The sequence below is a fragment of the Tenrec ecaudatus genome, chromosome 5 (assembly GCF_050624435.1).
Source record: "Tenrec ecaudatus isolate mTenEca1 chromosome 5, mTenEca1.hap1, whole genome shotgun sequence".
NCBI classification, from domain to species: domain Eukaryota; kingdom Metazoa; phylum Chordata; class Mammalia; order Afrosoricida; family Tenrecidae; genus Tenrec; species Tenrec ecaudatus.
Genome location: NC_134534.1, coordinates 151718224 through 151743897, shown reverse-complemented (window position 1 = coordinate 151743897; position 25674 = coordinate 151718224). Strand labels below are relative to the sequence as shown.

At 54.8% G+C, this 25674-nt stretch overlaps 1 pseudogene; it reads left to right on the top strand.

The window, feature by feature from the left end:
* The first annotated feature begins 2188 nt into the window (after nt 1-2188).
* On the top strand, nt 2189-3039 carry LOC142448325 (peroxiredoxin-5, mitochondrial pseudogene; annotated as a pseudogene).
* Nucleotides 3040-25674: the final 22635 nt, after the last annotated feature.

Below are 25674 nucleotides of genomic sequence, written 5' to 3'. Positions count from 1 at the left end.
GCCCTGACACACGACTTTCTAGATTTTGAACCATGAGCATTCCCTTCTTCGGTCAGCACAACTGCCTCGTGATCCATGTACAAGTCCCGCACGATCACAGTGAGGTGTGCTGGGCTTCCCGTTCTTCCTAAGGCGAGCCATAGTTTCTTATGATCCGCACAGACGAAGGCCTTGGCACTGTCAATAAAACAAGTAAACATCTTTCTGGTATGCTCTGCTTTCAGCCAAGATCCATCTGACATCGCAACGGCATCCCTTGTTCCGTGACCACTTCTGAACGCAGCCTGAACATCCCTGTCACAGCACTATGACAATTGTTGCTGAATGATGTTCAGCAAAATTTTATTTGCATATGCTAATACACGTATTGTTTTGTAATGTGCACATTCTGTTGAGTCACTTGGCTTCGGCATGAATACAAATACGCATCTTTTCCAGTCAACCGGCCAGAGAGCTATCTTCTAAATTTCTTGGCATACATAAGTGAGTGCTTCTAGTGCTTCATGGGCTTGTGGAAACATTTCAATTAGCATTCCATCAGTTCCTGGAGCTTTGTTTCGGGCTCATACTTTCAGCACAGCTTGGACGCCTTCCTTCAGTACCATTAGCTCTTGCTCATGTGCTACCTCTGGAAAGAGTTGCATGTCAACTCGTTCTTTTTGGTACAATCACTCTAGATGCGTTTCATTTCCTAGTGATGCTTACTCTTCATGATCACATTATAATACTGGCTTAACTTAATTTAATGCTGCGCATTCCCCAAGTTATTAACTTTTTCTCCTGTTCTTCTGGGTAATGCTGATAGAGAATGCTTAATGACATGAGAAAGAAGATATCATGAAGTAGGGACAGGAACAAACGGAAAACCGTGACTGGCGGCATGAGTTCGGTCTTGTGGTGATAAAGTGTTCTCGCACGGAGAAAATCCCAGGGGGATCGTCCCCCAAATGTTGAAGCAGATAAAGATGGTTTCTATTTTATTCCTAGTGACTTTCTTATTTTTCCAGTTGAACAGACTGAATCCGACTCAGTGTTTTTGTTTGTTTCACCCATTGGTGATTTTATTAATTTTACTGGTGGTTGCAAACCTTGCCATAAGTCAGTTTCAAAGTACTTTCTTTCCCCAATGAATGTCTCCTCCACCTGACCCTACTCTCCGTTCTGTCTCTATGGGTTTGTCTATTCTGGACATTGCACTTGAGAGGCGTCTTTCTGTGTCTGGTTTCTTTCACTTAGCATGCAGAGTTCAAGTTTCTTACAGATCGTAGCATGTGTCAAGGCTTCGTTCCCTGCCCACGGATGACTTAATCTTCCATTTGTTTATCCCGACAAACCATGTTCCAGCAGAGCCAAGGAGCAAGAGGATTGAAGACAGCAGATGGAAGTCATTGCCACACCTGTTGCAGAAGCCTCAGACTCGGCTAGCTTGGCATTTCTCCCCTGTGAATCATTCTGAAAGGGCACTGGCAGTGCAGTGGTGAAGGCACAAGATTTCCAACCGGAAGGTTGGCAGTTCAAACCCACCAGCTACTCTCTAGGAGAAAGACGTGGTAGTCTGCTTTCCAAAAGATTACCAGAAGGTAAAGGGAGAATTATCCCAGCCTCTCTTCCCCAATGTTGTGTTTTTCCATCAAATCAGCTCATTTCTTACCCGTGCCTATTTAGAAAAGGAAATTCATTTAGTTTTATTCCCATGTTTTAATTATCTTTTTGGCAAAAACACATACCCTATATGCAACAAAATCTACACCTTTTTCTCAATGACCGTTTCCAGACCCCTCACTCTCTTCAACACACACTTCATGTACCCCTAAGCCTCTCACCTCTCCTTCATCATTGCTATTGCCAATTTGGTCGTATATAGATGGCTCTTTAAGAGAGGAAAATGCTCTTTCTGATCTGTATCCCTACTTCTGTACTTAGCTATCTGCACAGAGATCCATGAATATAATAGGGCACATACGGGGCCAAAGTGATGAAACCTTCTTAACCATAATAAGTTGCTAGCTCCAGGGGGCTCAGGGCTGTAGTCTCAAGGAACACCAAGGTCAACTGTCATAACAAAGGCCACAAACCGGTCTGGTGAGCAGTGATTGGGGTCCGTGTTAGGCAGGCCAGGCTGACTAGAGAAACAAATCCAGTGACATTCCTATAAGTGTAAGAAAGAGCTTTCGGGGGGCGGCGGGTAACGAGCGGCGGTGGCGGCCGCAGGGCTGGGCATGGGGCTGGCAGGGCTGCGGGGCATAGGCCGGTGGGCGGGAGTGTTGTCTAGTGGATCGACTGCCCTCGAGCCTGCGGCAGTGAGAGCGGGATGGCGACCGGAAGGAGGAGGACGAAGGTGGACATGTGACGACGCCCGCCGATTCCACCGAGCTGCAGCAGCCATGGCCCCGATCAAGGTGGGCGATGCCCTTCCTGCGGTGATGGTGCTTGAAGAGAAGCCTGGGAACAAGGTGAGCCTGGCCGAGCTGTACAAGGGCAAGAAGGGTGTCCTCTTCGGAGTTCCTGGAGCCTTCACCCCTGGCTGTTCCAAGACTCACCTTCCAGGGTTTGTGGAGCAGGCTGGGGCTCTGAAGGCAAAGGGAGCCCAGGTGGTGGCTTGTCTGACCGTCAACGATGTCTTTGTGACCAGCGAATGGGGGAAAGCCCACCATGCAGAAGGCAAGGTTCGGCTCCTGGCAGACCCCACTGGGGCCTTTGGGAAGGAAACAGATCTGCTCTTAGATGACTCCTTGGTGCCACTCTTTGGGAACCGAAGGCTCAAGAGGTTCTCCATGGTGATCGAGGACAGCGTAGTGAAGGCCCTGAATGTGGAGCCAGATGGCACAGGCCTCACCTGTAGTCTGGCCCCCAATATCCTCTCGCAGCTCTGAGGCCCTGGGCCCAGACGCACTCCACACTCCCACTACCCTTTCCTTGTCTCACCTGCCCAGTCCTGGGCAGCAGGCCTGGCTGCCCCTGAGCCAGGCCACCCAATTGGAACCTTGGCCAAATTTCTGCAATAAAACACATCTGGTTCAAAAAAAAAAAAAAAAGAAAGAGCTTTCTATCAAGAAGTAATCATCTATCAAGAAAACAGCCCAGTCCAACTCAAGTCCCTAAATCTGAAGTCCCTCTTCAGACTCATGCGGTCACATGCAATGATGCAGAGTGAGGGAAGGTCATAGGCTGGTGGGAGCAGTCAGTTGCCTCCAAGGTGGGGAGAATCATGGAAGGGATCCGGCAGCTCTCGGGGTGGGAGAGGGCAGCAAGCAAGGGGATGAAGAGAGAATGGGGGAGCTTCCCAGGGTCCTCCTCATGAGAAGGCCATGCCCCAAAGGAGGCCTCAACAGGCTGTGACATGATTGACAGGTTGGATATCACTCCTACACTTCTATGTATCGCCAAGTTGACACAGCATTCTGTAATCTCCACGGATCTGAAAAGTTCACAAGTACTCATCTAAGGAACGACTACCCGTCTTTTCCCACCGGAGACAAAGAGAGCGAAGAAAATCAAAGATTTTCTCCAGCCCACTCCTAGAGCCCCCACCTCAGCTTCCATCATCCTGAGACCAGAAGAACTACAGGGTGCCCAGGTACTGCTCGGACAGGGATCACCCCGGAAGGTCCAGAATACAGGTAGGGAAATTAGATCAAACCTCAAGATCATACCAAAGGCAGGTGATTCATTGGAAGGAGACTGGTAGAGCCTCGAGACTGTGGTCATGAGTCACTCTTCAGGCCTAGACCTGAGCCCACCCGTGTCTGCATTTTCAGCCACACGATTGACAGGTCTAAAGGAGGATCATGATAGGCACACTACGGAGGCACGTGCTCCTTGGAACCCTCAATCATTTGCAATCACAGGACACAATTTACAGAAGGACAAAGACCAGAAGGCCAGAAGTGGTTAGGATAAGGAGCAGGAACAGAAATAGGAAGAAGTAGAATAAGCGAAGGTACATGGTAGGGTCTGCAATCAACACCAGGAATTGTTGAATGGAAAACCAACATGCTCTGTAACCTTTAAGCCAATCCACACTTTTTAAAAAGGATATTGCTTACTGGAGACATCCTTTTCTATATTGGGTAAATAATTATTTGGTTCAAAGTGACTTGAGGGGGTGGTCTGTTTCAGGTTTAAGTCTTCACTCAGGGTAAGATGTCGAGGAAGTCATGTGGCTTCCTATAGGGTCACCGTGAGCCAGAGCCAGAGCCGTGGCCCCGTAAGTTGGAAATCCTGTTCTGCATTCCCCACATTTGATCGGGATTCTTCCACAGACCCGTAATCAAACGTTTCACATTGGTATCCAGTTCTTCCAGTCCGTGGCAACAGAGGCATCGTTCATGGCGGTGATCAGCCACAATGTATCACCCCCTTCCTCCTCTTACTCCGTCTCTGAGGGCAGTTAAAGATCTTCAATGCCGCTCATAAGCTTATCTTCACACTTTGAAAAAGAGAAGCGACCCTGGGACAGCATGCCGACAAAGATGGCCTGCACCCTTACTTCACGCTGCATTAAGAGGGCCTCGGCATCTGTCCATCACATGAACGTGACTTTGGGAGGCTCCACGCTCAGCTTTGCCGTCAGCTACAGCATCTCAGGATTCCAGTCCCTGTGTGGCCTCTGGCCCAGAGCAAGGCATTCTGGGAGAGCAAGGTTTTCAGTGTGTAAATATTAGATCCTTGGAAGCTGGGAAAGGAGACCTGGTGGCACAGTGCTTAAAGCACTCGGCTGCGATCGAAAAGGTCTGCAGTTCGGACCCACCAACCCTTTTGTGGAAGAAAGATAGAGCAGCCTAGCTATGTGAAGACCAAACAATACACTCAGGTCCTTCTGACTCACGGTGGCGTAACAGTTATGCCTTGGGCTGTGACCTGAAAGGTCTGCAGTTTGAAACCATCAGGCGCCCTGAGGTAGAAAGAGGGCTTTCTACTCCCCTAAAGAGTTACAGTCTTGGAAACGCATGGTGGGGGTGGGGGGGGTTTCTACTTGTCCTATAGGGTCACCGTGAGCCAGAGCCAGATGTAAAGATTACAGCCTTCAAAACCCTGTCGAGCAGCGCCGTTCTGCCCTTCCCGGTCACTGAGAGTCGGAATTGACTTGAAAGCACATGGTTTTGTTTGATGATGGCTGGGACAATCTCTTATTCCCATCTGTGACCCAGGGTGAGTCCCGGAAAGGTCCTCCTTACATGTAGAATGAAGGACCCCAGATGCCCTAATGATCTGGCAGGAGAGAAAAGGCAGGCTATGAAATATCTATGAGAAAAGTCTCTTACAGGCGGTAAGGGAACTACCTTGAACACACAAGTTGGTTTAAACATCTGGTTATGTGGAAGAAAAAAAATTTTTTTAAATAGAAAAAAGTTGTCTATATTGCTCTAAAGTGGATGGGATGCAGGCTAGGCCCCAAAGGGTTCTGCTCGCGGGGGTCCCTGAGTACCAGCCTCGTGAGTATGAAGGGTGCCCCACGAAGGAGAGTCATTGAGCATTCTTGAGCCAAGGGCCACCTGACCAGGTGCAGCTCTGGCATGATTCCTTGGTGGCCAGTGGGTTGTGGAGGAAGCTGAGGCCAAGAGGACAACTCTCCCCCACCCCCAGGGACATCCACGCCTGCCAAAGCCCTCCCTAGTCCCAGTCCCCCTTAATGCTCTCCTTCCCTCACTCCCTGCACATCGGGGACCCAGCCCCATCTCCTAGCCACTGGTCTAGAGGCCCCATGGAAACCACCCGCCAGGCCTCCTTCCACCTCCCGCCAAGCTCCCCATCCCTGCTCCCCTGGAGTGCTCTTGGCAGACTGTCACAGCCCCTTCCCATCACCCCCTCCCAGAGAGGCCACTTCCAACCCCCTCCCAGCGCCCTGCCTCTTGTCTTCAGAGCACTCTGCGACTGTCTTCCCTGAGAGACGTAAGTTCTGAGCAGGCAGAGGAAGCCAGCCTACCGCCACCTCCCTCACCCACGGGTGGGCTGCAGAGACCAGTTCTAAGGCCAGCGTCCACATTCACCAGCAAGGGCACGCTGGAGAGCTTTGGGCTCAGAGCTGATCACTGGGCCCAGCCAGCAGCAGTGGGCCTGTGCGCTGCTGATGGGAACCTTCTCTTAATCACAGAGACCCCCTGAGGGACTTCCCCACGAAGAGCCTTAGAGGCTTCCAGGTGGGACTCCCACCCAGCCGTGGAGTAGGTAACCCCAAACCCAGCCCCCTTCCGGGGGAAGGAACTTGATGCTGCCATGCCAAAGAGAACCCGGCCTCATTAATATTCATCAACTGCCTGCTTGGCCCATCCTGGGGGAACGGCGAAGATGTGAAAAATGGACTCATTAAGACGTTAAATAATTCAATGACAAGCAGACCCTGCCAGAGGCTAGGCGTGCTGTCCACTTGGGGGTGGACCAACCCCTCCCCCCACCTCTGGGAGTGGACGACTCCAGCCTCCGGGTAGGGGGTGCTCCTGACAAGGCAAGAACTGCATGTCTCCAACGGCATGGCTTTCCTGCGGGGAGCGGGCAGAGCTTCCTAAGGTTTGCATCGCTCGGGCTTCTACTGGGCCATGTTTCTAACAGAACAACAGGGGTTCACCACACTTGCCCGAATGGACCAAAAAAATTTTTTTTTAACTTTTTATTGTGAATTACATGGGGGCTTGCTTATCAGATCATCATTTTCGCAGTCAAAGATTTCAACAGTTTATCAACCCTCCCCACGGCTCGCCCTAGCCCTGCCCCCCACTTCTTGATCGCGTAGGACATTGCTTTCCTCTTCATCCAAGGGGGCACCTGCCCATCCTCTGGCCTCTAACTGCCCCTCCAAACTACCCTGCCCCCACCCCCACCCTGGGGACCAAGAAGGTCGGTATCTTTGGGATCTTTTCTTGATTTTCATTGCGTATCAGGGGTCTCTAACACTATTTGATGGATGGACAGACTGACTTGCCTGGACATACTGCCCTCTGGATCCATCGATGCCCTGTCGTGTTCACAGGGGCATCCTTGTTCTTGCTACTGTGACTAACTCTGAGATCCATGGGGGAAGTGGGGGGTTATCTGTGCCTCCTCTGGGGTCCCCGCCTTCTGTAGGGTAGACACCCAGTAGCACAATGGCCGGGTCTTACGATATTTGGAAAGCGATCTATGACCAGATACAGTAGTTGTGCTATTTTATAGTCCCACCAGCAGGGTATGAGGCTTCTAATCTACACACACACACACACACACACAGCATCTGTTCTTTTTAAGCTCTGTTCTCAATGTTGGGGTATTGTTTTGTCACCTAACCTTGTCCGAGGTTCCAAAATGTCTCCAATGGGAGCTGCCAACTCAAATGCCCACAGGAACCAGAACCAGCACAACAGCTGGAGAGACGGGCATTTAAATGGGCAGCCACTGGCCTGCCAGGCTGCTGCTGCCTGGGGCTGCAGCCATGTGCCCTCCTGCCTGCTTTCTTTACATCCTTCTGAATGCAAAACCTAGAAGCACTGCATAGAAGAGGCAGCCCCTGGCCCACACCGCTGGGGTGAGGACCGGGGCCGCCATAATGAATAGTCCAGTAGCCAAGACGAGGGGCCGCCCCACACCCTTCTGTCTATGTCAGCCTCCCCAGCCCTCAGCATTCCTGGACACAGATCATCTGCCCCTCTGAGCTTGGCCGCTGTGCTCTGTCCCCATGCAGATAAACCCTGGGTCCTCCGGGTCACGGACAGACCTCGCTGTGCTCCTGTCAGCATCCCTTTCCTTCCACCAGACACTCTTGGCCCTTGTCTGTCCCTGACGGGCATGCTTGCCCCATAGCAGCCTGAGAGTCTGGAGTAGCAGCCCCTCCTGGAAGCCAAGGACCCAGGTGCCTCGGGAAATCGACATCAAATTGGAAAATGATTCATTCACATTCAAGCTTATTTCCTGGTGAAAGTCTGAAAGCGAGAGCTAGCTTAATCCTCCGGTGTAGTCATTATCTCAGGAGCAAGTGCCCTAAAAGCATTGCCTGAAATGTTTCTGAGGCCTGTTCTAAATCCTTGCAGAGAACCAGCCTGCTCCCCCAGGTGTGAAGGGTAATATCAGCCCGATCTCCAGGTTGAAGGGTAAACTCACTCAGACACGCACGTGCCTCCTTACTTGGCTCCATCAGCCTCACTAGGCATCCAGCTCAACCCACTGCTTCTCCAAATGCCCCCGTGTAGCTGGGAACAATGCCTGACCCTGGACTGTCTGAGGCATCTGACTACCTACAGGCTCCACAGGAGCTGACCCCTTGCAGTTCTCAAAACAGGCATCAATTCTGCTTTCAGGCCTTGGCAATGGGAGAGAAGAGCCCCTGGGATGAGCCCTGTGTGCCTGACTCCCAGGCCACCGCTCATGGCCATACCCTGAGCCCCCCAGAACCAGGGCACCTGGGAAAAGAAGGGGGACAGTGTTTCTAAGGGGAGAAGTGTGGCAGGGCCTGTCACTGAGGTGGGGGTCCCAGCCCCCTTCACAGAGGCCACCTGTGGTCACAGAGGCCCCTCACACCTGGTCGTGGTGCAATTCTCCCAGGGGGGTGCCCAGAGTCTCATCCTGTCTGGCTGTGAACCGAGGGTGAGAGGGACGTCCAAGCCCCGCCTGCCCCGATGCTTCCTGACTCACTGCCCTCCCTGCCAACCCCCAACTTGATCTGACTTCAACTGAAAGAGAGAAGACACACACACACACAAAAGTGTCCAGTTGCTGTGAGAACCAAGGCCTTGGGGAGAGAGGCCAAGAGCGGGCGCAATGCATGGTGCCCTGTGTGATACCACACCTGCCACAGCCTTTACATCTGCATGAGAGGGGCTGGGCCTTCAATCTGTGGCTGCCCGAGTCTGTTCCAACCTCACCCTATGGCCCCTGCTGACATGTGTCTTCTTCAGAGAGGCCACCTTTTGGGGGCAAGCACGCAGGACCCACGCTGTGTGGTACCACCATCCACCCATGCCAGGCAGCCTTTGTCTCAAGAGACTGCCTCCTTGCACTGCTGAACCGCCGCCAGCATCAGCTTCTGCCTGGGAACTGCCCCTCACCCACAGCACCCACATTCTGAAAGGACCCGGGACCGGGGTGATGCCTGGCGTGGTAAGTGGGTGCATGAGGGGTAGGAGCACTCTCCACAGCCACGCCAGCGCTGCCTAGAAAGCGGGGTTCCTGCGGATGAAGGAGGCAAGGCCAAGACCCGTGCGATCGCCAGAGAAGAGCGTCTAGAAACGGAAACCACTCCCAGGGTGAACGCGTTTGGGGAAGGGCTGGGCTCTCTCTCCACTTTTCAGAGTGTTAAAATGAGCTTGGCAGGCTGAGGACAGGGGACCGGGCAGCGTTCTCCAAGTGAGGCCCAGGGACGGCCAGTCCACAGGCACAGTCCACACTGACATGCGCACAGAGACACTAGAAGCAAGTTGACAAGGCCGAGACATGCAACACGGGACTGCATGTCCAACCTGCCAGAGACTGCAAAGCCCAAAAGGAGCCTCTCTTCAGAAAGCGGAGGGGAGTTTCACCCGCCTGGCCCTGCGGCATCCCGAGGGCAAGCTGGTCTGTGGTGGGCCCTTCTGGTCCTCCTGGCATTCCATATTTCAGCCAAGCATTCCCTAGAATGCCACCCTTCTAAAAAAAATCATTTTACTGGGGACCCTTACAGCTCTTATAATAATCCACACATCCATGGTGTCAAGCACATCTGTACCTGTGCTGCCATCATCCTTTCCCAAACCTTTTCTTTCTACTTGAGCCCTTGTATCAGCTCCTCTTTTTTTCCTCCCTGCCACTCTCCCTCCCTCCCGAATCCTTGATAAATTATAAATGATTATTTTCATATCTTACACCAACCGCTGTCTCCCTTCACCCACGTTTCTGTTGTTCATCCCCCTTGGTGGGGAGGGGGTTGGTAAATGTACATCATTTTGATCAGTTCCCCATTTCTCCCCCTACCTTCCCCTACCCTCATGGTATCCCTACTCCCCTTACTGTGCCTGGGGTTTATGTGTCCTGGATTCCGTGTGTCAAAAGTTCTGATCTGTACCAGTGTACATTCTCTGGTCTAGTCAGATTTGTAAGATAGAGCTGGGGCCATTATAGTGGGAAGGGGGGAGGAAGCATTAAAGAACTAGAGGAATTTTGTATGTCTTGTCAGTGCTATGCTGCACCCTGAGAATGCTACCTCTTCATGGGAAAATAGATTATACATACGTCTCTGTAACGGGTGCAGGTGGGCATCATAAAATGCCAGCAGCTCAGATTTAAGAGACCTCAAAGGTCAAAGGTATCTCCAGGTGATTCAAACCACTGATGTACTTCACCAGAAGATTGAAGGTCAAGTTTACCCAGAGACATCTCGGAAGACAAGGCTGGTGATATGTTCCCCCCAACCCAGCCCTTGAAAGCCCTAGGGCTACAGTTCTTCTGAGACACCCACGAGCTCTCCAGGGCCAATTCCACGCTAACTGGTACCTGGGACTAAAGGCCACCCGAGGACGGATTCCTCCCCTGAGGAGGGACTGTCCTCCACACTGCCAACCAGCCCTGCAGCCCTGCCTCCTACAAGCCGAGCCGGACCAGAGTGATCACCACTCCTGGGCAGTCCCTTCCACTCCCGTGAGTGAAAGGCACTTCTGTGTGTGGGAAAGCCCCTCTCTCCCAGCTGCTGGGGAAGGACCCCACTGCGGGGGTCGTCATTGGGCTGAATCCCACGGCGGGTGGTCTAGTCCAGCTGCTACTCAATGCTGCCCACCTTGGCCCTGCACTTGCCCTGTTAGGCAGGCCTGAGTATCCCAGCCTCTGCCTCTGGGGCCGTGAGAAAGACAAGGCCATCCAGGGAGGAGGCAACACGAAGGCAGTATAGGGGAGATGAAAGACTTATTTTCAGGTCCTCTTCCAGGCTTTGCACTGGCTCATTTCAGCACTTATTGAAGTGCCAAGGTCAAGCCGGAGGGAAGGAAGGGGCTACCACGTGCCCCATACACTTACTGCCCACAGCTCCCCAGGAAGTTGTGTTGAGTTGGAATCACGGGACATTAATGAGCTTCGGAAGAGAGCCGAAGATCAGCCCAGTCCGGTGATTTGGGACCTGACTGTGGGGCCAGGTGATCTGGGCTGCATCCTCCCTTGGCCCTGAGTGGCACTTGGAGACTGGATGAGTTTGCCAACTGCGGTACGGACGGACGCATTAATATGCGGTGGGTCCTCGGAATCCCCGGGGGACACACATGGTTAATGCAGGGGACTGCAAACGGAACATTTGGAAGTCCACTTGGCAGCTCCTCGCGGTAGATGCTTCCATCCTCTCTTTTTCTCAGATAAGGAATTGGAGGTTTGGAAAGGTGGAGCCACTGGCCAAGGTCACCCAGCAGACACAGGGAAAGGACAAGGAGGCCGTGCAACCCAAGGCCCGGGGAAGAGCCCAAGAAGGGGGTGGGACAGGCGTGCAATTCATGATCTCCTCCCACACCCAGCCCAGGCAGAGGGCAGAGCCCAGAGCCCACAGAGGTCCGGACTACTGCCAGGGCCCAGGAGACGAGGTGGGAGTGCCGGAGAGGAGAACAGCTTCTTCTTAGGGAGTTGGGCAAGGCATTTTCAGGAGAGGGTGACACTTGAGCTGGGTCTGGGAGACACACAATTATGCCTGGTGAGAAGGAAGTGGGGAGTGATTAGAACGACCAGTCTTCATAAAGTCCAGGCCTCGGCGCCCAGCCCAGAGGGCGGCCTCTGTTCTCCGGCTGTGCAGTGGGGGAAAGGCGGCGGCTGCAGGGGGCTGTACTGCCTTATCTGAAAAGCTGCAGGGTGGGGTCTAGTTCCTAATGAAATGAGGTCATCCATTACCACCGACTGCACCCCGACTCCGGTGTGAGCCAAGCAGAACTCTGCTCCCCTGCTGATGAGTCTTCCTCAGCTGATGAGTCAGAAGGGATCACCGGGCTCCTCTTTGGAAGAGTCTCTGGGGGGAGCTGGACTTCCAAATGTTCCGTTCACAGTCCCCTGCATTAACCATGTGTGTCCCCCGGGGACTCCGTCCGTACCGCAGTGGGCAAACGCATCCGGTCTCCACGTGCCACTCCAGTGTGCTTCTGGGTTCAACTCAGCCTTCAGGCGCAAAGGCCTCAGGCCCCCAGCCCCTGCCCCTGGAGAAGCTGCAGCCCAGGCACCCAGCTGCGGGCAAGAGCTGCAGGCCTTCCTCCTGAGTGGGCACCCCCCAAGCATGTCCTCAACAACCCACCTGCCATCTGGGAGCTGTCTCCTTTGCCACAGCCACACCTAGCCTGTGATGACACCAATCGGACGGGTGTGTGAACCACCCTGATTTAAAAATCAAGTGCCCACGGAAGCCGAGCGCTTTTGCCTTCATGTCTGTTGCTCCGCCGTCCAACCTCTCACCACCTCTGGTCAACAGCCTGACACCAAATGTCATGCACTCTATGCACACCAGGGTTTGTATTACCAGTGGGGTGTTAAAGTCCCTCTCATCTCCTAGCGAAGGGTGTGCTTCCTATGGCCAATGCATGTCACTGTCCCCATAATATCTTCCCATCCTGCAGACCTCATGCACCTCTGGGTCAGATACCGTTCGGTGTTTGTGTATCCTATGCCAAGCACAGAGCGGCTGTCCCCCAGGAGCGTCTTCCCCCTCAATGATGACGTGCACATCACCACTCGACAGGGCCTTCTGAAAGTGTTGTTCTGAGACAGCGTGAACGGAAAGTTTATCATAAATCAGATCCAGCAGGCATCTAGTCACTTGGCAGGCAGTATGTGCAGAAACACTGCTAGTCACACGTGCTACAAATATTTATTAGGCCCCAACATGTGTCAGAAACAGGCGGGGAAACATACAGGAAATAAAAACGGGGATGGCAGGACCTCCAGGGGAAACAGTAATGCAGAAAGACACACAAGTAAAGTAGTCTCTAAGGACCCTTCTCGGCATACATCCACAGGGCCCGGGAGGATAGGCGGCACACGATGATTAACTCTGCCTGACAGAAGAGGAGCCACGTCGATTGGGTTCTTAAGAATGAATAGGAGTTCTCTACGGGAAAGAGCATTCTAACCAAGCAGAGAAAGCGGGGCAAGGTGAGAGAATTAAGAGTAAGAAGATTCCACACTCCAGAGAGCGATGCATGCGAGAAGCGAGTACGGCTATTTGATCCGTGAGCTCATTAAGTTTTAATTATTAGCGAGGCAATGTCATTGAGACACTATAAGCGTAGATTCTAAAACCGATTGGCTTTGGCATTTCGTACCCGTGTGACCTGAGTTAGTTACTTAATCTCTCTGCCTCGATGTGCTCATCTGCAGAACGATAATTATCATGCCTACTACAGATCACTGTCCACGCCTTTGACGAGCAGCTGAGTGCCGGGCATTGTGCTAGGTGCTGGGACCACACCAGGAAAGAAAATAGCACCAAGCCTGGTCCTGCTGGAGCTGACCATGCAGGGGGGACGAAGGGGGAGGGAAGGGGTAAAACGCAGTGGAATGTCAGAAAGGTCTAGCAGGGTAGCTACCATGCAGGACCCCCTGGCCACTGGGAAAACCCGGGATAACAGTTCACAGGAGGAAGCCCACCTGAGGGGCCAAAATTAGCACCCTATCCTTGAGACTGGCCTCAACAAGAGGGGCAGTGGGTCCCCTTCACAGTACTGACCCCAATGGGCTCCCCGAGTCTGCCCACCCTCCTCTTTGCCCTCAGCTCCGCACCCTGAAGCCCTCTCACCCACCCCAGCAGTCTGGGCTCCCTGTCCAGGAGACAGGTGTCCAGTCTAGGCGCTCCTGGCCTCTCTGCTGCACAGTGGCGTGGAAGTCCCCCCCCTTTCCCAGGCTCATGGTGCTCCCCGCATGTTCTCTCCATGGTCCCTCTGTGGCAGGAGCTGGGATTTGTTCATCTGCGAGCCCCAGGCAGCCTGGCTCCTGCTAACTCAGGCACTGGAAAGCCAGTCTTTCTCATCCCCAGCCCTGCTGGGAGTATCCCAGGCCCTGCCATCGGAAAACAAGCTGACGTTCTCATGACATCAGCTAGGAAGCTCAGAGTTGCTTTGGCTGGACAGAGTTCACAGGACTGCACCGAATGACCAACTTGCCAGAAGCGTCACGATCCCCATTTCCCTGAGGAAGCAAAGCTGAAGAGGGAAGAATCTGCTGGAGGGCTCAGTGGGTTGGACTTAAACTCAGCCCCCCCACAGTCAAATCCATCACTCATTTCCCCTCCAGCTGTCCTCTGGGGGCAGTGCTGGCTCAGTGGCGGGCATTCTCCGCCTCCAGGGGAAGCCCTGGGTTGAACTCCTGGTCAGTGCACCTCATGTGCAGCCATCATCACCTGCAGGTTGCTACGATGCTAAACAGGTCTCAGCAGAGCTTCTGGACGGACAGGAACTAGGAAGGAAGGCCAGGAGATCTATTTCCAAACATTAGCCAATGGAAACCCGGTGCATCGCTTGTTTCTATGGGTCGAGGCAGACTTGACAGCCAGGGACAAGCCAGCTCCTGCTCACTTTCAAGCACTGTGACTTGGAAAGCTCGGGAGAACCCGCACAGCCTAGCCCGGACAGACCAGCCGGACAGCAGCCACCTGGCCTCGCACAAGCCCGCCTCCCTCTCCAAGCCTCCCTTTCTCAACTGGACACTCAAGAGAATCACAACCTACTGAAAGGTTCTCCCAGAATTAAAAAAAAAAATACATAAAATGTTCAGCAAATAGCAAGTATTGGGGAAAACAATACTGTCATCGTTTTATTGAAATGTTTCCTGCACCTTTGGAAACCTGACATCTTATTTCAGCTTTCAAAGACCTTTTTTGAAAAGCATCTATAACACATTTGAAATCTTCTTGGAAAGCACTGTGACCACCTCCCCACGGTCCTTTCTCTAGCCCCCTCCTGTGGGCCCAGCCACTCCTGGTTCTTCACATGAGAAAGCCTAAGCTCACCTCGGAGCCTTTGCCTGTGCCGTTCCCTCTGCCTGGAACACTGCTTCCTCCCTCAGAACCAGAGCCCACTGGCCTCATGTCGTCTCAGCAGCAGCCCCAGATGTAGTGCCCCTGGGGCGGGTGAGAGCTCCCCACAAGGAGATGAACCTGCCTCCAGGAGCCCACCCCTCTGCTCATTTATCTTGTCCTCTTGCTACAGAGACACGAATACAGGCATTACTGTGGCACCCCAAAGTCATCGTGCCCAGGAGAGGGTAGACCTGGGATTAAAAAGCAAACAACCCAAAACCCCTGTGCTGTTTATTGTTTGAGCCCAAGGTAACTGCCCAGCAAAATCTAATTACACACACACAAACACACAGACCCCCTTTCCTTGCCCCTCCCTCACAGCCCTCATAATGTTTGATTGAAGACAGAAAGTATTAGTGTTCCTTAATTCTTTTCCGGCATTTACAGCTAATGAGCAATGGATCCCATTATTCTGGCCCTGGTGGTTTCTCACCCCTTGAAAGCTATTACATTTCTCTCTCCCCGACCGCTGCACGCAGTTTTGATTGTGAAATGCGACTGCATTTGCCAGCAGCCTCCTACGAGATGCGGGTGTTTGCCAAGGCCCTGGGAAGGGATGGAACCGGGAGCGAGCTCCGGCCCAGGAGTAGTGGACAGGTGCAGAGGCCACGGAGGGGGGATGACGCACCAGGTTACTCTGCGGGATCGGGGTCCAGAGGTGGCTGAACAGGAAGAACCTGGACCAGAAGTGCAACCCCCCCGGTGCAGAGACAGGTTCAGCTGCTCCCCCACAGGTCTGAGATTTGAGTTCACCCAGAGGTGCCGCAGAAGCAAGCCCTGGTGATCTGCTTCCCCAAACCCTATAGAGCGCAGCTGTATTCTCTCTCTCTCTCTCTCTCTCTCTCTCTCTCTCTCTCTCTCTCTCTCGCTCTCTCTCTCTCTCGCTCTCTCGCTCTCTCGCTCTCTCGCTCTCTCTCTCACACACACACACCACAAACTGGGGTCCACTGGACAGCAAACAGTCAGCTAGCAGGGATGTGGAGGAAGGCCCAAGCCAGTGGGGCCTCAGTTGGTCCCGACTCCTTGGGTCCCCCAGAGAGGTCCCTCTGCAGTGCTCCACAGCTCACAGCCAAGGCCGTCAGGCGGACAACATGGCATACCCTTCCCCTCCTGATGGCTGCTTTATGCCATGCGTCCATCCCCGGGGCTGGCCCTGTAAGAACCTGTAGGAACCTACAAGCTTGAGCCTCAGATGGGAGGAGAGCCCGGTATATCTGGAAATAGCCCTGCTCACAGGAGGGGGTCTGTCTGTCCCTCACGCTACCCCTATTACAGAATCCCTGTCCAGAGCCAAGGAGGACACCTGCCATTGGTTAGGCCTGTCTCTCTGGTATGGGATGTAAGATGACTGCAGTGGGAAGAGGGGATTTGTCCAAAAGGTTCCTTCTGAGCAGGGGCCAGGAGGCCCCAGGTGGGATGAACAGCTTGGGCTCACTACTCACGGAAAGGGTTGCACAGGGCTGTGGGGAAAAGACTTGGCCATTGGTTTCCATAGAGATGACTGCCCAGAGAGGCTTCTGGAGCAATTGAAAGCTGCATCGTGGCAGTGCAACTGGTTCCGTGGCCTCCACGGTGCTGGTGCTGTCCGCGGTGATGGGCCTGAGGGCTGCCGGGGCCCATCCCTCTCCCCTAGCCTTTGCGCCCCACTGGTCTCTTGTTGCAGGAGTGCAGGCCCTGTGGCAACACGAGCGTCCGAGTGGGCTCTCCTGGCTGACTGCAAGCACTTGTCTGCATGTTCCCAGGAGAAAGAAAGGTGCGTGCGTGCTCGCAAGCCCGCCCCACGTTGGCAGGTCTTGGCTTTAAATCTCATCCGCACGCCATTTGCTCCGCAATCGCTGGCCTGCAGGAAAGAAAATTTGAGGTGGCGGAAGGAGCTTTGCAGCCAGGCCCTGGGTCTGGAGCTGCCTCTTCTGAGGTGGGACCCTCAGCAGGAGCAAGCCTTCCCTCCTTCTGCCTCTATTTGCAGCAAATGTGGAGGACAAGGACTTGGGGGTGGGGTGGGTCACAAGGGCCATGGGGCCAGGCCCCAAGCCAGCACAGAGGTCACACAATGATGGGCTAGTCCCTTTGCTACACTGCAGATAAGTTCAAGGGCAGTGCAGAGCAGGGCAGTGCAGGACAACCACAGCTTCCTGACCAGAGTTAGTCTGCACGCGGGCCCTTCTCCAAACCCTCGGCAGGGCGCCTGGAGGCCAGTGGCATCATCTCACAACTGGCTCAGAAAGGACACCACCGGGCAGTGATGGCTCGGGAAGGCAGACAACCCTGGATGTGGGCCACCCAGACTAAAGCCACAGAGCAGACAGCCAGCTCAGACTGGACACACAGGTTTGGCCCTGCAGGGGCCCCATGGCACACACCCCCCTCGCCCTTTAGCAGCCTGTATGATGACTTTCCCAGAACCCCCACAGCCTCAGGACACACAAAGCTACCGCAAGGCAGTCTCCGATTCAGGCGTCTGTCCCTGCCAAGTCACATATGAGAAAGCAGCCCACTGAGGACAGGCCCCGTGAAGGACAGCGCCCATCCCTGGCCAGCCCACCCAGGGCATGGCCAGCTCCACCCTCACAAGAGCTGTTTTACGCGTGGCATTGCTCCCAGAGTGCACGGCAGAGTTCAGGGCACAGAAAAGTCCAGGACCAGGTGAGAGGCCTCATGTTGAGACAACCCTGCCTCTGACATGCGTGGCCTTGGAAGACCACCCAGCACCCAGGCCATCCCATCTGTACGACAGGGCAGAGCCCTACCCACCGAGGGCACCCGGGGAAAAGCAGACTGACTGTGCTGGCAAACAAGCGCCTCCTTGCTAGTCAGGGCCAGAGGCTGTGAGGAGCAGACGGGCTGCAGGAGGCACAGAAGCTGGGGCCCCAGAGCTGCGGCCAAGAGGCGAGAGAGGCCCTCCCTGCCCCGGCTGAGGGAAGTGCTGAGCAGTGATGGGACTCGTTCTCCCCGCCCCCCAAGCCCCACTGTTATCTGCACATACATCTGGGGGAGCAGCTGAGAGGTGCCCTCAGGCAGACAGACTCCAAACCACCCGAGGTCAGGGCAGGCGTCCCCCATGGCGTGCCTTCAGCAAGCCACGTGACCTTTCTGCGCCTCCACCTACCAGTTCTCCCGCTGTTGGGAGATCCACTCCAGCCCACGGGAACCCCCCCCCCACCATGTGTCAGCACAGAATTAGGGCCCCCACCAGGGTTTTCGAGGGCTGGTGTTTTGTTTAGAAGTAGGTTGCCAGGCCTTGCTTCCAAGGTAATGCTGGGTCGATCTCTCCAACCTTTCCCTTAGACCCCACCCAGGAACACGGCCCCGCGCCCACCACTCACTTCCCTTGCAAGGGCCAGCGGCCCTTCCAGAGTCGATGGCTGGGCTGCCCATCCCTCCCTCCTCCTCGCACCCACGACACGAAGGGACCAGACCTCCAATCACGCCCCTCGTGGGCAGAAGGGACGAGGAAAGGCTGCACACGCCACACCTTGCTGTGACGTTCACTGCGTCGGACGAGCAGCTTACGAATGGCTCCACAGCCGCCGGCGGTGGCGGAGCTGCCAAACCTACAATTCCAGCCACCAGCAGACCTGCAAGGTGCGTGTCAGGGCTCTTCCCGGCAGTTGAAATTTGCAAAGTGATAGATGGCAGGACTTTGTTCTGAAAGGAGGCCGAACCTCCGTGGACGAAAGCAGGCTTTCGCTGGGCACGTTGCTGTGAATCGGAGGCAGACCCAGTCTGACCAGGTCTGAGTTCTCTCCCATGACTTCAGGCCAGGAGCAAGCCGGTTGCAGAGGTTTTTAACACGAATGCCAACAGCCATGGCGCAGTCTCTGCCTGAGCCACCTGGCTGAACTCCAGTGCTCTCATGGGTCGACCACCCCTTCCAAAAACAGGAAAGGATCCCATGGAGTTTGCCATTGCGTGGGATAAACAGCCCCTGCTCAAAGTGGGCACGGATTCGGGGCAGAGTGGCCAGCATGTTCCACCCCAGTCTCCTGGAGCCAGCTGGCTGCCAGCATCCCTGGAACTGACCTCCTGGTCAGATCGGAGCCCCCACCCCCCCCAAACACACACACACATGCACGCGCCCGACCTGTAAGACTGTCTGCGAGAGCAGGCACAGAAAGTGCAGCTATAGAATAAATGTAACAAACAAAAGCACCCGTTGGGGCAGAGGCATCCCAGGAGAGCAGGCCCTAACTCCGGCTCCCTGGGGGCGCCCCGGCTGAGCCGGGGTCAGGCCTTAGGCACCCGATGAATCCGTTGAGGAATAAAAGAAACCTGGAGATCCTGGCATCAACCCTACCCCTAGCGCTCTGGAAGTGAAACGCGGGCAAATTCCCTCACCTCTCTGACCATCCGGGCTACAAAATGAGGGCGGTGGTCACATGTGGGGTGGGCGGTGCTTTCACGGCAGAATTCCGCAGGGTGCATCCTTGCTGGATTGGGCAACGGTCCCACAGCATGGCCTGAAAGGCCTACTGGGCCTATGGTGGGCTCCTTGCGGCCCAGGCTGCCCATCCCATCAGGGGCCCCGCGGAGCCTTGTTGCCCCGCGTCTGGGTACTGGATACTGCGAGGTCCCCGGGGACCATCACGTCGGGTCTGACTAATAGCCCTGCGCACAACAGAGCAAACACTGCCGGGTCCCGTGCCGTGTTCGCCTCAGTTCCTGTGCTCGAGCCCAGGGAGGCAGCGCCCACGTCAGAGCGTCCTCTCGTCCGCTGCCCTCCACCAAGCACGGCGTCCTTCTCCAGGCAGGTCCCTCCTGACAACATGTCCAAGTATGGGACAGGAAGCCATCCTTGCCTCTCAGGAGCATTCTGGCTGAACTTCACCCAAGTCAGATCTGCTTGTTCTTTCGGGAGTCCATGTCCTTTCACTCTTCTTCTTCAGGACCATAGTTCAAATCCCTCGACTCTCTTTGGGGCTTCCTTAGTCGATGTCCACCTTTCACATGCACGGGACACGATTGATAATACCAGGCTCTGAGTCAGGCACACCTTGGTCTTCAAAGTCACCTCCTCGCTTTTCAACACTCGAAAGGGGTCTTGCACTGAAGGTGTAGGCAGTGCAATGCGTCCACTGATCTCCCGACTGCTGCTTCCATGAGCATTGACTGTGGATCCATCCAAACAGACGAAATGCTTGACATCTTGGATCTTTTCTCCATTCATCATGACGACACCTCTGGGTCCAGTTGTGAGGATCGTGGTCTTCTTGACATCGAGTCGTAATCCATGGTCAACACTGAAATCCTTGGTCTTCATCAGCAAGTGCTCCGAGACTCCTCACTGTCAGCAAGTAAGGTGTGTCCTCTGCCTAGCTCAGCCTGTTAACGAGCCTGTCTCCGATTCGGCCGCCACACTCATGGCATCCAGCTTCTCTGACGAGGTGCTCAGCCGACAGACCGAGTAATCACTGTGGGAGGCGGCAACCCTGAAGCACACCTTCGCTGTGTCATGCAGCCTTCCTTCTCCTGTTTGAACAACTCTCTCTGGATCCATGGACAGGCTCCATGCGGACACAAGGCCATGTTCTGAGATCCCCGTGCTTCTGGGGCTATCCAAACAGTCCGCACCCTTGAACGCCTCAGCACAGTCGGTAAAAGACAGTGAACATCTTTCTGGTATTCTCTGCGTTCAGCCAAGATCCAGCTGATACAGCAACGAACCCCCTTGTTCCACTTCCCCTCTGAATCCGGCCTGCACCTCTGGCACCTCCCCGTCAATGGATTCCTGGGTGACTTCACTTGCGCGTGACACCAGTGACATTGTTCTGTGATGGGAGCATTCTGTGGGGATCACCCTTCTTTGGAATGGCCACAAATCGGGATAGCTCTTCCAGTCAGTCGGCCAAGCAGCTGTCTGTCAAATGTCCTGGCAGACGTGAGCGCTTCCAGAGCCTCGCCAGTTTGCTGCAACATTTCCGCTGGTGCTCCGTCAATTCCTGGAGCCTGGTTTTTGACTGATGCTTTCAGTGCAGCTAGGGCTTCTTTGCTCGTTGCCACTGGTTCTCGCCCACATGCTACCTCTTGGAATGGTTGAACGTCCCCTAGCTCTTCGGGGTGCTGCCCCAGAAGACTAGGTTTTCACAGGGAGTGTAAGAGAACGTGTAAAGACCATCCCCAGATTACCAATTCTGACGGGCAGGCAGCCCTTCTCGCCCTTCACCATGAAGTACAGGCGCCCTCACCTTGAAACAGGTGAGCCAACAACACACCAATTCTTCACCACGAGCTCCTTGCCTCGCTGCATGGGAAGCTGTAAGACCAGTGAGTAGGCTTCGGGCTCTCTCTTGCCCCAAAGGAGGCTGGGTAGGAACTGTATGTCCCTGTTCTGATGTGACGAACCTCTAAACTCAATTTGGAGATGCCCTTGGGAAAAGATCTATTCGTAACCCAGCCGCCGCCTGGACTGGCAACCTAACCATTCTGCCCTCCCGAGGTGACTCACGAGGCATTGTGCTCTGGGCTTGGGGCTATGGGCACCTATGCATTGGGAGCAGGCCCTGGTATGGTGCAGTGAATGTGCTCGGCTGCTAACCGCAAGGATGCAGCCCTCCCAGAGGAACCTCACAAGAAGGGCCTGGCAATTAATTGACTTCCGAAAACCGGGTCGCTGAGACCCCGTGGAGCCCGGTTCTCTTCTGGCCCACACGGGCCCTGTGAGTCGGAGGTGACTAGACAGCCAACTGGTTTGTTTGGTGCATGTGCAGGGAAGTCTGAGAACCACTGCCATGGTACAGGAGCGGGACAAGGGGGAATGGGGGAGGGACTGAGCCAGGGTGGGCATGGCCAGAGATGGAAGTCTGGAGGAGAAGCGAGGGAGGAGGGCCCCTCCTAATGCAGATGCCAGAGCCTAACAGGAAGCTGAAATCCAATGACTGTGCCTGGCCGGTTAAGGGCCCTTCACACAATAAGCTGTACAAAGGAGCACCCTGGGTCCAGCCCAGTCACAAGGAGGCTCTCAGAACGGAAAGCTCACTGGCCAGGCCACGCTCACACCTTTCACAGGACTGCCTCTTCCCACAGTCCCAGGGCACTACCTACACCAGGTCCACTGCCCAGACACCCTTACTCATCCTTGAGCAGGAGACTTAGGGACCCTACAGTGTCTGAGCTTTGGGGAGAGGGTCTGGTTGGTGAACAAGTCAACAGCAGGTTGAGGGGGGTGCTGTCTGCACAGCCAGAGCCCACTGAGCACCCCTCCCACACACACACACACACACACACACACACATGCGCAAGTCACAGACCAGCCACCAAGGCCAGTGAAGAGCTTGTGGCAGCAAGTTCCCCCATGGGCCATGGCTCTGCTCCGTGTGGCTGGGAGGAAGTACCACTGGCCTCTTCCGGACCCAAGTTTGTCTCCCACACACATCGCTCTCCTGAGAGAAGCTGAGGTCCAACAGATGTGCTCAGCCAGAAGACAGAGCTGACCACTGCCCAGCCCTTCCACTGACCGCTGGAGGCCCCTCAAGACCAAGGAGAAGTCAGACCAGCTCTGACCCACTTGAGCCAACTCTCTTACTCCAGGAACAGTGTGTGTGTGAGGGGGGGGGGGGTCTCCTGGCTGGAAGCATCTGGATTGGCAGTTCTCCGCATAGCATCTATATTTCTGGAGAGGCATCCACAGAGTGGCTGGAGAATGAGCACAGAAGGTGTTCACTCTGCTTGTCCTACATGTGTGTCCCCCTACACCCTGACCTCTGTCACCCCTACATCCCCCCATGGGCCGACAGCCCTGTAACCCCTACACCCCCTATGTATCCTGAAAGCCCATCTCCCCTACCTGCCCCACCCCGAAAACCCCCATATGCCCTGAATTCCCCATCACCCCTACATTTCCCATTAGACTCTGACATCCCCATCACCCCTATATTCATGCACGGCCACCCCTGCCACCCCTCCAAGCCAGAGCTCCTAAATTCGCAGTGGAGGCAATGGCGCCTGCCCCACAGGGGCCCGCACAGGTGATGGGGAACCAGGAGGCCACTACATGCTTCTGTTCGCTCAGCAATGTTTATGCAGCCAACGGGTGGCCTCCCTCTGCCAGGCAGCACTGAGCCCCAAACGCCAGTCCACCTGGCTCTCTGCAAAAGCAACCGATCGTGAAATATAATGATGTCTATCTTTTGAACACTTGAAAGGGACTCCTCTACCAGGGTGCAGATACAGTGGATAATTGGCCGGCCACCAATTATCCACCAGCATCCAGGGTGTTTCAGTAAGTTCGACACACCTGTCATTCGCGAATCAGGCCCAGCTGGGCTTGCAGTGGCACCAAGTTCATGTCCGCTGCGAAGGGGAACAGAAAGTCTGAGCTCAGGACAATAAAGCCCAGAGGAGAGGCTAAGTTCAGTGGTGAGAGCACACGCTGGCCCCTGATGGAAGCTGTGAGCAACCATCTGTGTGTCACCCTGACCACCAGCATCAGGGGCAGAGCCCTAGGAAGGCCAGTGGTCACCTCTGGGCTCCCTCCTCTCCAGGCATTCACTCCACCAAGCCAACCCATAAACAGGCTCCCAACTCTTAGGACCATCAGCATGAAGACAGGCTTAGGGGACTATGCTCGGCCAGTCTGACGTTCCAGTCCCACGTGCCACCGAGGAGAACACATAAAAAACATGGCCTCCACTCGGGGAGCCTCGTGTACCCATGACCGACATGAACCACAGCAAAATGACGAACCAGCTGCTTCAAAACTTGGTGGCTTAAACCAACAGCCGCTTGTCATGTCTCAAGAGTCTGCAGGAGGGGGTAGCTGGTCTTCTTATCGGGCTCAGTTGCACTTGCCCGGCTTGCTACCAGGTCTGTGGTCAGCAGGCCAGTGCTGGCCAGTAGGTGGACTCAGCTCTGTCCCATGCGGTCGCTGGTCATCCAGGACGCTCACCAGGCTCATGCTCGCCACAGTGGCAGGTTCCAAGAGGAGGAGGAAACTTCCAGAGGCCGAGGATCAGAATAGACACATCAGCACGTCCCCCACGATCTGTTGGCCAAAGCAAGTCACGTGGCCAGCTCAGGGCTCAAGCAGAAAGAAAATGTTTTGGAAAAGGATGTCGGCAACATATGTACAAATGTGCTTGACACAATGGATGTATGGATTGTGTTAAGAGTTGTAAGAGCCCCCAATAAAATGATTTATATTAAAAAAAAAAAACCGTCACTGCCTGCTCCTACTCTTCCCTTCCTGAAGTATGTCACCTGTGGGCACCAAGGCAGGGATGGGGCTGGCACAGCATGGTGCTGAGGCCACCCCTCCAAAAAGAAAAAAGAAAAAGGGTCAGTGGGGCTGCGGCGACCGCGGGAGATGTTTCTGCATATGTGTATTAGTGACTTTATTTATGTAACAACATTTAGTGCTTACAATTAAGCTGGTCTGCTTTGAAAATAGGACTAATTAGAATGTCGCGTTGGCAGCAAATCGCCTGCTCTCCCGAAGGTGCCCTGCCAGACAGAGAGCCGGTGCCCCTCCTGCGGTGGGCGGTGGGGCAGGGGCAGGTGCTGGAGCAGCTGGGTGAGACTGAGCCTGGGGGCAGGAGCAGCGAGCCCCCACCTGGAGGCTGCCTGCTGAGGCTGCTCGGCGGCGATGCTCTCTGGCCTGACATTTCCCGCTACATGGAAGCCAGTCAAGAAGGTAATACGTTGCCGCTGAGTTCCAGCCTGACATTTTGCCAAGAGCCAGAAGGGGAGGGGTCGGGGGGCCTGTGCCGTTAACGCAGAAGTCCGGATGAACATGGAGGGGGTCTACACTTGGCACTGACCGCTGACCAACGTTGGTTCCACATCCCACCCCAGCACCTCACTGACCTCCTCGCGGTGAAGGGCGGCCTGGCTCACCCCATCATCCACTTTTGGAAAGACAGGGACTGTGTCTGTTTGCTCCGATGCAACAGGTGAAGGTGGTCCGGAGCCCAGGGCGTTACAAAGATCGGCCAAAGTCCCAGGGACCCCAGGACTGGAAACAAGGGGCCTTCCGGGTACCGACATCCAACCTCAAGACCTCTTTGAGGAAACTGAGCTCAGACCGCTTCTCTGTGCCAGGCACTGAGCCAACCATAAGGCCCGGCAGCTTACCTTTCCCTTGACCCCAGCCCAAGGTCTTCCAGGTAAGTCTAAGATAGGTGTGAGCATACCACCAGGCCACCCTGGATCTGAGGTGGTGGGCTGGGGAGGCTGAGCCTTGAAGACCAGACCCTCCAGGGACGATCTGCCTTATCCTTCAAGACTGTCTTGGATGCAGCAGGGGCTGCCCAGTGCCCTTCTGTAAAGGCCTCCTGCCCTGGTCTCCCATGTTCACTGAGGAACAGCTACCAGTGGATCCCTAGGCCAAGGAGAGGTCATTCCCAAGGTCATACCTTCAAGGACAGCTGTGTCCAGTGACTGTCCCTCTGATGCTGAGATACAAAGAGCCAGGTCCCATGGTCTCCTGCCCACCGCCACTGCTCCTGCATCCCCTGGGGACATAGACTGAGTTTTGCCCTCTGCCCCAGCCTGCCGCCCACACAAAGCCCCTCTCAGCATCTTCTTTCACGTGCCCAAGACACCACACAGCCTTCTGCTTGTCACACGAGAACGAACCTCTGGTCTCTACTCTCCTTCTCTCATGACCTCCTCAGCTGTGTACGTTGGTGACTCTGGGTCTAGCCCTTGGGATCCCAGGGGGACAGGGTGGGGCAGCGGTGCCAGGGAAGCATGGCTGAGGCAGCCTTTCC